The sequence below is a fragment of the Gopherus evgoodei genome, chromosome 10 (genome assembly GCF_007399415.2).
Source record: "Gopherus evgoodei ecotype Sinaloan lineage chromosome 10, rGopEvg1_v1.p, whole genome shotgun sequence".
Lineage (NCBI taxonomy): Eukaryota > Metazoa > Chordata > Testudines > Testudinidae > Gopherus > Gopherus evgoodei.
In genome coordinates this window covers 60,851,407-60,862,317 of record NC_044331.1, presented here as the reverse complement: position 1 = coordinate 60,862,317, position 10,911 = coordinate 60,851,407, and the positions used below count along the sequence as shown (strand labels likewise).

General features: G+C 43.7%; 1 long non-coding RNA gene across 3 annotated transcripts in view; it reads left to right on the top strand.

Moving 5' to 3' along the window:
• The first annotated feature begins 113 nt into the window (after positions 1-113).
• LOC115658324 overlaps positions 114-10,911 on the top strand; it is a 67,524-nt gene continuing 56,726 nt past the window's right edge. Inside the window, exons 1-5 of one of the 3 annotated variants that reach the window (XR_004002239.1) lie at positions 114-212; positions 729-788; positions 2,944-3,055; positions 5,929-6,097; positions 7,558-10,080. This is a non-coding gene — a long non-coding RNA (uncharacterized LOC115658324). Of the gene's footprint in view, positions 213-728; positions 789-2,943; positions 3,056-5,928; positions 6,098-7,557; positions 10,081-10,911 lie in introns of those variants that run through there. The other 2 variants (XR_004002240.1, XR_004002241.1) reach the window with 2 other exon arrangements.

Sequence of the window (10,911 nt, the reverse complement as noted above, 5' to 3'; positions counted from 1 at the left end):
GCGGGAAGAGGGACAAGATTGGTTACGACACCGAAAGCTTCTGCGCAAGCGCAATTAGGGCTGCGTGCTGTGCGCAGGCGAAGTCGTTCTTTTCCACCGCCCTGAGAAACGCAATGAACCAGCGTTTCCCCTCCCTCTATCGTGATGTACTGGGGTCTTGGTGGTGACTCCTCCCATTGTCTGGTGGGGAGGGGGGGACATATGCTGCTGAGGTCTGTGCTATGGGGCCCCATCCCCTGACACTTCCAAGCATGATTTTAATGAGGAGTTCTGAGACTTCCGTGTGATTTTATATTTCATCATTGTGTGACTAAGTAAACAGTGCAAAGGGAGAGACAGCCACTGCCTCTGCTCCCACCTGCATAGCCCCCCCCGCACCCCCCAGTAAGGGCCATTGTGCCAATGAGTGTCTGTGCAGGACTGAGCACGCACACAAGTAAAGAGCTTTGGTGATGGGGTTGGCTCACCAGTGTGCATGCACAAATATTGGTGCTCAAGTGAGGTTCTCTCAGATACTTGGGTTCAAGCAATGAGGCCTGCACGTGTGAGTGAAAGACCCTCATTGAGTACTTGGGTGATGGGCTCTTCACATATGCATGTGCCCACAGGTCCAGCTGATCATATTTGTGCACAAATACACCAGATACTGTTAAAGTACAAATGCATGATTTTGTAGCAATAGAGAGACCCACGCATATTCATGTGTAATGTGTTTTTTGTGCATGTAGATGGCAGATGCTGAGACCTGTGAAAATTTTGCTCATCCAGTCAGCACTTACCAAAACAAAGTAAGTCTTTCTTAATGTCTTTCTGCAGTTAACCAAAAAGGCTCACAAATGGTCCCATGGAGAAATATTCCCTGCACGCAATTGTAATAAGACAGTTCCTTAAAACAGATTGCTCCTAAACTTTTCAAGGGAGAAGTTATGTCTTCATCTTCATAGTCTTACATCACTTAGAACACTGGGGTCCCAATCCCTGATTGGACCACTGGGCACTACCACAGTATACATGTTATATAACAATAACCATTTGACTGATGACCTTGCCAGCACAAATTAGTCTTGGTATTGAAAAAATAATATTAAAATAAGTAAAGCATAATATATTTTATATATACAGAAACATTTCAAAAATCAAATGTGATTTTTCTCACAATATATAATTAAAATGTATATCTATATGTATACATTTTTTTATTATTTGAATAATAAATATTCATAAATAAATATTCTGGTAGCGGCTAGAGATCGCAAATGAGACCAGGGCCCTATTGTGGTAGCTATATACATAATAAGAGAGAGTCTTTGCTCAGAGCTTAAAAATAGACAAGACAAGATAAAGGGTGGGAAGGAAAACGGAGAAGGTTATTTGATCTAGGTCATTCAGCAGGTCAGTGGGCAATTTGGAAATAGAACTCAGTTGTTCTGGCTCCCAGTCCAGTGCCCTCTCCACTAGACCATGCTGCCACCCAAATAAAAAGATACGTGTTTTTGTCATGCTAATTAAAAGCAGGTTCTGCCTGTTTCTCCATGCAGTCACACCAAATTATTTTAAGGCCTGATTTTCAGACGTGCTGAGCTCTCAGCTCCTGTTAATTTAAACTAGAATTGTGGGGGCCCGGCACCTCGGAAAATCAGTTCCTTAGTGCACTGGTATTTATTAATATTATTTTATTATTTTTATTATGTTAGTGCTCATAAGGTGCTAGGCATTATCCAAACAAATAGCAAGACACTGGTCCCAATTCAGAAAAGTACTTGAGCACGTTCATAACTTTAAGCACACTTAGAAATTGTTGAAAATATATTCTGTCTGTCCTTATTGGTTAAATACCTTGCCCATACCTTAGTCACATCTCACCTTGACTACTGCATCCTTCTCCTAACAATCCCCTTACAATCCATCCAAAATACTGCTGTGAAAATCATCTTCTGCTCTCACTACTCTGACCATATTACTGCCCCTAATTAAGGCCCTTACTCTCTTTAGCCACCATGCGAGTTGGGCCATGATATGGCATAATAATAATAGTTAATAATATGATATATGAATATGTAGTTGGTTTTGCTCTGTGTGATATGCCTCAGTTTCCCCATGTGTAAAATGTGACTAATAATACTTACCTCACTTTTAAAGAGATTTGAGAGTTACTGATGAAGTCTGTGGCCTCTGTTATGCAGAAGGTCAGGCTAGATTAATATTATCGCCCCTTCTGGTCTTAAAATCTGTGACTCTATGAATCTCCTCTTTATACTTTAGAAATCATTATGAGTGGGCAGTCAGCTGAGAAACACCAGTATAGTATCAGTTCACCACATACTGCAAGTATAAAATATGGAGGTGCATATATATTTATGCAATATATTGGTGTATATGTATAAAATTGTACTTTGTAACAGGACAGTCTGTCTTTTGAAGGGCAAGTCTGGATTCAGGCCACCCTATTTTGAATTCTGGCCTGGAAAAGTAGGGAATTCTGCACATTGTAGTTCCCAGAGAGATGTCTGGTAATTATAGGCTGGGCTGCAATGCATGATAGGAAATGGACAGGTTATAAAAGGCAACCTTTCTCAGATCAGCGAGATTGATGAGTTTGAGAGCTAGTCTGTGGTTACCTAAAGAAACACCAATGCTGTGGTAAAACCTGGTGTGGGAGCTAGGTAAAGAGCCAGGGTGACAGTAAACTGTGAGGACTTCTCCAGGCAAAGGATGTAGGAGGGTTTTTGAGCTCATTGGAAGAGGCCAGGCTGGTAATTGGATCTCCTGGTGTGGAGGTGATTGAGGTATGACCAGTGACAGGCATGAAAGGAAGTGATCCTGGGAAACAGGGTAGCAGTGCAATCTGGGGTTGGGACAGATAGCTATCCTATGGTTTAGGGTTGAGCTTAAGGAGGGCTGAGGGAGTCCTGGTCTTATTTACGCTTCCTTTGTTTGCTCTAGAAAAGGAGAACACTTACTTTGGCCAGAGGGTAGCAATTCGCTAACAAACCCAAATAAACTGTCCAGCCAGAGGGGAAACTGAGGCAATGGCTGCATCCTAATTCCAGAGCAGGTGAGTTGCTGTTGCGTATGTTACATTCTCATGCTTTACAGTTGCAGTAATATATATAATTATTAGCGTGGTGCTGGCCATGACTCCATAATTAAGGTGGCATTGAAAAATAATGTTAAACTAGGGACTTATTGGGCTGGATTCTCAGTTATTCCATTACAGTTCTCTATATCAACTTCATGCTTCTCATATTCTGGGACAATGCAGGGCCCTGTCTAGCTTTTGATGTAAATTAGAATATCTTTGGGGTTGCTCTAGCCTGTATTCTGTTTCCTGTGGGCCCTGGGAAGCAAAGAACAACAACCATTGTGCATTATGCTCTGGCCACATCCCAGTTCATACCCTATGCTGGGAATAGGGCTGGTGTAGAGCCTATCTATCAGCTGGAAATCCTCCAGCAGAGGGGATATTCTCATGGGATAATATCTGCCCATTTTAAAGTCTCTTTATGCTACCAGAGAGGCATAAATTGGCATTAGTGTAACTAAGAATAGGCCCATTGTCTTGAATTTATATGAAAATAAAATATTTCCTCCCCAAATACACTGCTTATTAGGTGGGTCCAGGCTGGGTTTTGGTGGATCTATACACAAGCAAAGAGTTTTACATCAGTACTCCCTTTATATAATGGTCATGCCAAGCAGGGTTTCACATCAGCTCTTGTCTTAATACAAAAACTATATATGTGCAGCTGGTTTCACAACCACTCTCTTGTTACCATAATATCAATGCTGTACATGCACAGCTGGTTTTGGATAAACTCTTCCATACCATTATACTGGCACTATATATTTGCTGCTAGTTAGGACTCTCACACTAAACATCTGGGTAGTTAAATGTTCACAAATGTTGGAAATCATTTCCTCTATTGTGCATGATGCTTCAGTCCATACACACAAATAAGCATGAATAAGAATCGACAATGTGTTATCGCTTTGATCCTGGTTCTTCATTTAAGCCTCCTGCAAAAACAGGAATTCAGATACAAAAAAACTGCAGCAGATTCACCCCCCGCCCCCCAAGAGAGGGAAAATCAGGGAGCTGGTTGCAGCACCCTGATCCTAAGATGCTTAGCCCTGGTAAAAGTTAGAGCTGTGGGTTATCTTATCCAACTGACATTGGGTCCCTCAGAGAGCTTGCAGCAGTGAAGAAATAGTGATTCTCTGGATGAGCAAAGTGGACTCGATGGCCTGGAAAATGCTGGCCTGTGTTTACATGGGATTAAAGATAATGAACTCCATTCTTTAAAAAACAAACAAACAGAAAACCCTGAGTTAAGGTTCTTAAATTCTAAAAGTCACTTCCTCTCTCATTCATAATTCAGTAAATATATTCACATCTCATTAGAAACAGCAACTTGAACTTTGACCATGTTTAAGAAGTTTGTATACCAATAAATGTGATCTTTGTGTGTGGTTCAGTCCAATGGCTACTGAAGTTGGTGGAAAAATTCCTGTTGACTTACATCTGATCTGGATCAGGTCCATGGACAAGGTGTTGAATTTTAGTGAACGTATACTTGTAGTGTAGGAAACAAATATAAAGGGTGACTTGAGAAAAATGCCTACTCAGTTTAAAAAAATTGCTACATGAGTTTGTTTATAAATTATATAGTGGTTGGTAAACACACAGTTGTACTTTACAGACTTCAGTAGTAGAATGTGGATATTTAAATGTGTAATCCTTCATGTTTTAAACAAGCCAAAGAATGGGGAAAGAAAACATCTCAATCCGACACTTTAGCAATAGTATGGTCAACACTATATGTGCTATGTTATAAATTGTCCACAAATTATAAATGCTACAGTTTCTTAAATTCTTATCAAATTATATGAACATTGAAATGAGTTAAACAGTAATGTGTGATGGGACTGTCCAAAAGTACTCCAGTTAATACAGCTCTTCAGTCAACTCCTCTTCTTACGGTCTGGTCCAAAGCTGTCTGAAATCATTAGAAACACTCCCTTCGACATCAATGGGATTTAGAGCAGGCCATTATAGACATTCTGTATCAGCATCTGAGATCAGAAATGTGTGCTTATGGCTTGGCTTCATCTACGCTGCACACTTCAAGGGGTGACATGTACAGAATGTGTAGGTAGACACCACAGTGAAAAGCAGGTAATGTCTACATTGTGGTGTATAACTGCACGAGTGTTAGTGAAAGGCTTTAGCAGGTGGGAGGCAATGGGGAAAGGCTGCCAGAGACTTTCCCTGCCATAGGGAGCTGCTGGAGCTCCCTCTGCTGCCCCCAACCTCCAAGAAAAGAGTCCTGAAGCAGAAAGCTATTGGAGTCTTTCCCTACTGCGTTCCTGCTGACGGAATCTTTCCCCTCTCCTGGAACCTTTCTTTAATACTTTAAGGTCAGAAGGGACCATTATGATCGTAGTCTGACCTCCTGCACAACGCAGGCCGCAGACTCTCACCCACCCACTCCCGCAATAAACCCCTAACCTATGTCTGAGTCATTGAAGTCCTCAAATCATGGTTTAAAGACTTCAAGGTGCAGAAAATCTTCCAGCAAGTGACCCGTGCCCCATGCTGCAGAGGAAGGTGAAAACCCCCCAGTGCCTCTGCCAATCTGCCCTGGAGGAAAATTTCTTCCCGACCCCAAATATGGTGATCAGCTAAACCCTGAGCATGTGGGGAAAACTCACCGCTTACACCTCTACTGGGAATTTTCAGTGGGCATTCTTCATACTCCAGCCCAGTGCTCGGAATGGAGAAAGCACTGGTCTGGTACTAGAGGGCAAAAGACTCCAGCAGTCGCTCCAAGAGGGGTCCTCCAGCATGCCTACTCTTCAAGGAGCTGGGGCTTAGGCTGAGGTGACACATGACTCCTTTTCAACCCTGCTGGCCTCATTATCCGACAGGATGCCAATGAAGGCCAGGGTGTGGAGCTAGCGGGAACATAGAGGAGGACGCCCGGAAGAAAGAGGAGCATGTTATCCTGCACCTCTACCCAGAGGAGCAGGTTGAGCAAGCCCCTCCTGACAAGCAAGGAGGACCTTGAGGCTCAGTACAAATTGGAACCTGAGGCTGGTAAGTTAAAACCCCACCCTCCCAGCCAACATCACCTCCTATCTCCAAAGCTGCATGCAGGCCTGAAAGGCCATCCCTTCTGCCCCTCCCCCACAACAAAAGACCCAGACCTAGGCACAACTGTAAATTCAACATTCTGTTGAAACCACTATAAAGCTTTTTTTTTTGGTGGAAGCTGTAGAACAGATTATCAGCGAACTATCACATTGCCCCTGGGTCTATGTGTTTGTCAGCCAACAGGCTGACAGTGATGAAGGGAGTGGATAGGGCTGGTTTGGAGATAGGACGTTTGTGCAAGATTAATTGTTCTCCAAAGTTGCAGCTGTTTTCTGCTCCTTCAAGATCACAGACTTTCACTACAGTAACGCCCCCTTCTCCATACACACGCACACAAACACATCTTGCAAATGGGAGTCACTCAAAAGGGGAGATGGGTTTAGTATCAGGACCAGTTACACGCGGGAAGGAGAAGAGGAACTTTGCTTCTCCAAGGAATGTGATAGCGGTCCTCTGTTACAGTAAAAAAGTTTTCAAGCATTCCCATGCCCTGGTGGCTGGCATCTTTCCACTTGCAGCCATGCCACACAAGCCAGGAGAAAGGGTAGTAGGTGAGGGATCTGCTGCAGCGGTGGCACAAACACAGGGCAGTGCCCCTTTGCAGTGGGGAGGTGAGTGGCTTGCAGTCTTGATCGGAAACTCCATGGCACACAGTACAGCATCCTTACTTTTCCGGTTCCTTTCTCTGGTCTTTGCTGGAAGAAGGAGCCAGATTGCCTGATGCTGCAGGGACTGGTTTGGGGATGGGTGGGCATTTGAAGTGGTTTGCTTATCTCCCTCCATGTAGTCTCCAACCATCTGCTAGTTCAGAATGTAGTCTATTTCCCAGTCCCATAAGCATATGTCAGCATATTTCATACAGCAGGAACTCTAACTGGTTCTTAAGACTCCAGCGTAGCACAGATTTGCTTGGTCCACCTTCATAGCTCACCAGTCCCCTGCATTCATTCATTAATAGATGGGTGGAAAGTAGCACAATCATCTCTCTGACACAGACTGCTGGATCCCCACCGTAGGACTGGAAAGCTACGTTCCTTTTCCAGTCTAGTACTTTCAAAACTGCTATGTTCACCAACTGATGGCCAGCCTGAAAAGAAAAATATGAGAACAGTTAATGTTGCCCCTGAAATAAATGCTCGCACTGGCTCAGTCACACACTTTGAGACATTAATTTTTTTTTTAAATAGTTCATGCTACCTACCGTTCTCAGCAGGTGCTCCTTTCTAGAGGGCTGCAAAAGTTCTCTCAGAACCAAGGATACCAAAACATTTGCATTCCTGAAATGCTGAAAAGTATTAATATTGTGGCATTCCACAGCAAAAGTTATGTTATCTTGAGGGATTTCTTGCCCACTTTCCAAGAGAAGAAAAAATATAATGCTGTTCTTGTGACTGAATTTGTAGGATCTTCCGCTGAGCAGAGTGAACCCATTCTACCCAGGAATAGTAGAGGAAGACAGAAAAGGACACTGGAAGACCTGGTCATTGGGATCAACAGATGGAGCCAGGAGCAGTTTCCCTTTATGAGGGAAAGGGAAAAACAGGATATTGAGTAGGAGGAACAGGCTATGCAGCAGGAGATATTTTCAAAGACAAGAGGTATTAATTATCTGGTTCCTGTAGCAATATGCACAGAGCTTGTCCAAAGGGACTGGGAGTATGCCCTGTTGCAATCCCTGGTACAAGTGATAGAGGAACGGAATCGGGTTCTGCCTGCATAATAGCTGCTCCCATAACTGGGAACTGCCACCTTCTTCTCCAGCTACTCCTCTTCCTACTGCATCTACATCCCACCATGACGCTGAAGCAGAGGACTCACCCCATCCACCACGACAGTCCCAGTCTCTTCAGCACCTTGGCATCATTAACCTTTCTTGTGTGTCCAATGTTAGTGTTCATAAATCTGACTTTGTGGTCCACTATGCCTTGAAGAATGAGTGAAGAGTAACCTTTTTGATTGATGCACTCACTCGTGCCTTTTGGAGGGCAAAGTAGAGGAATGTAGGTGCCATTGATGTCCTCCCCCACCCCCAGTTTAGAAACCCCATTCTCTGGAACCCAGCAATAATTTTTGGTACTTTGATGATGGAGACCACCCAAGCGTAGATGAGTGTTGAAACTTGCACCAGCCTCAAAAGGGGACTTCCCCACCCTGAAGTGGTTTGCAGCTGACCAGTAGCTGTCTGATATTGCCAGCTCCCAGAGGGCAATAGCCACCCGCTTCTCTGCTGGTATGGGTCTTCGGAAATGAGTACTCTGCTGCAGTAGGATTGAGACCAGCTCCTCACAGAGCTCTATGAAAGTCTGCTTTCTCATTCTGAAGTTCTGCAGTCACTGGTCCTCCTGCCAGCTTTCCAAGATGATATGATCCCACCACACTGTGCTGGTTCTCCTGGTCCAGAAGTGATGGTCCACCCATGGACATACAGTCACAGCACAAGCAGTGTCCTGTATCTTGGAGTAACAGTGGATCAGTCACCACCTCGATCATCCGTTTTCAGCTTTTGAGAAGGGTCCAAGTCTATACAACTAGGATTCTTGTTGGCTGTATCTCACACACACACATACACACACTCTTTCTCCTCCCCCACCCCCCACAGGAGCAGAATTGCCTCATCAGTCACTTGTTCTATGTCTTCGACCAAGTTAGGCAGGAGAGAAGGGTGAGCGGGAGGTGCCATCATCAAATGTGCGAAGCTGTCTGCAGTACCTCCCACACACAGCAAGGTAAATCCAAGATCCTCTTCTCCGATGCGCAGAACACTGAGATACCAACCCTGAAACACTAGAGCTAACCTCATGCACCAAAAGAAGTTAGTGTGGATGGGGATGTACCCAGGTACCTACAGAGTGTGTACCTGTGTCCAGCACAGTATATGTGGACACTCAGTACAGGCATGGGTATATGTGCAAGCATACGTATGGCCCTGTATCCCCGTCCAGGCACCAGTGTAGATGTAGTTCTGAGTACTTCTAGAGTGCTGGCACCTCTGAAATACCAATGTAAATTTTGTCACATTACTACACATAGTGGGGAATTACACATGTAGATGAAGTAATTAAATATGTAGTTTAGCATCTTTTAAATAAGTATTCTGTGAGTTAATAACTGTGCCTTACCAAATGTATTAGCTCAATCTTTGGCTGTGGCTGAGAAGCAGACAATACAACTCAGAAGCAGAGCTGTAATACACTTTTGTGCTCCATGTTTCTGAGCCATCTATACCCCAGACCAGTCCCCCGGCATAATTTAGAGTAGCCTTCAGACTGTTCTAATTTAAGATGACTGCCAGAGGCCCCAAGAGTACATAATAGAAGACAGAGATTGCTAGGATTCCAGGAAAATGTGGCCATGTCCTTTTCTTGTTAGCCACATCCAACACCCACCACTCCAAATGAAATGGGTTGCACAGGAGTCATTAAACTGACTGTCCCTAGAGTGGAGTGATCTGTCCATAAGTAACCACTGGTGATTTCCTTGCCAGCGTGGTACAAAGCAACCTTGGTACAGGTGAGGACTGGGACTATTGAATTTGTGTGTGTACTGACAAAGGTAAGGTTGCTATCTTTTTAACTGCATGTATGTATTCAAACATTATGTGTGAAACATTGTCATTTTATTAAAGATGGATAAAGAATTTTAACTTAGAAAGTTAACTTTTTTATCCACCTGAGGAAAAAGGGGAGTGTGAAGCCCAAAGCTGCTAGAAAAGAGGCTAAGGGCCTCTGGGCCCAGGAGGGCAATAGGGCAGCAGTAATGGAGTCCTCCTGCTTGTTGGACCAGCAGCATTAAATGTATTGTATAGGCCCTGTGTGTAAGTGTGTAGGTAGCATGAGGGCAACATTAACTGAATTTAGGGATAGCCTGGGTAGAGACCACCCCACTTAACCAAATACCCCTCTCCTTGGAGCCCCACAAGAAGCCAAGGTAAGAACCTTCTCCCCAAATCCAAAGCCCCCAAACAGTGAGCAGGGAAACTCCTCCTCAAATGATACCTATTTTAACAGACTGGAAAACTGTCTCATTTAATTCACACAATGACAAAGCATCCTTCAAAACACATTTTTTGTTTGTTTTTGTTATTTTAATAAACCATTCTGATCTGCCAATTATGGCAAAACATGCAGCAAAAGACAGATGTCCCACATCTTGGTCACTGGTCACACATTTTAATGGCTAGTGTCACACACTGGCAGACTGCAAGGTCGAGAAGTGTGATGTGCAGGTTGATTGGTGCACAGTGAATGAGGCATCTGAATAATTTTGGTGATTTTTGCCTTTTAATTTCCCCCCCTGAGATTACTGTGATAATGAAACCAATGGTATCCCTAGCTGAAGTCTTTAGGGATAGACAGAGGATATGTTAATTGTAGATCATTCTAAAGAGTTATTTTATTCCCATATGCAGATTGTTATTGGGAGCTGGGCTTAATGATAAATAAGGAAAACAAGATTAAGGAGATGGGATTTCCTGGGATATAATGATGACAAAGATTTCTTAGCAGAAATGAAAATATTGGAGGTATCTGAAGATTTAACCATGGCAATAGTTTCTCAGTGCCATGGTCAGATTTGTAAATGCCCACACAAGAGAATTCAGGCTTACCTTTTGTTAGATGAGATTTCAGCAGGCCTGGAGAGAGAAAATGCTAATTTCACCAACGGGAAAGAAGGCTCTCATGTTCAGGGGTGGCTCTAGACATTTCGCCACCCCAAGCCTGGCAGCATGCCATGGGGGGCGCTCTGCTGGTCGCTGG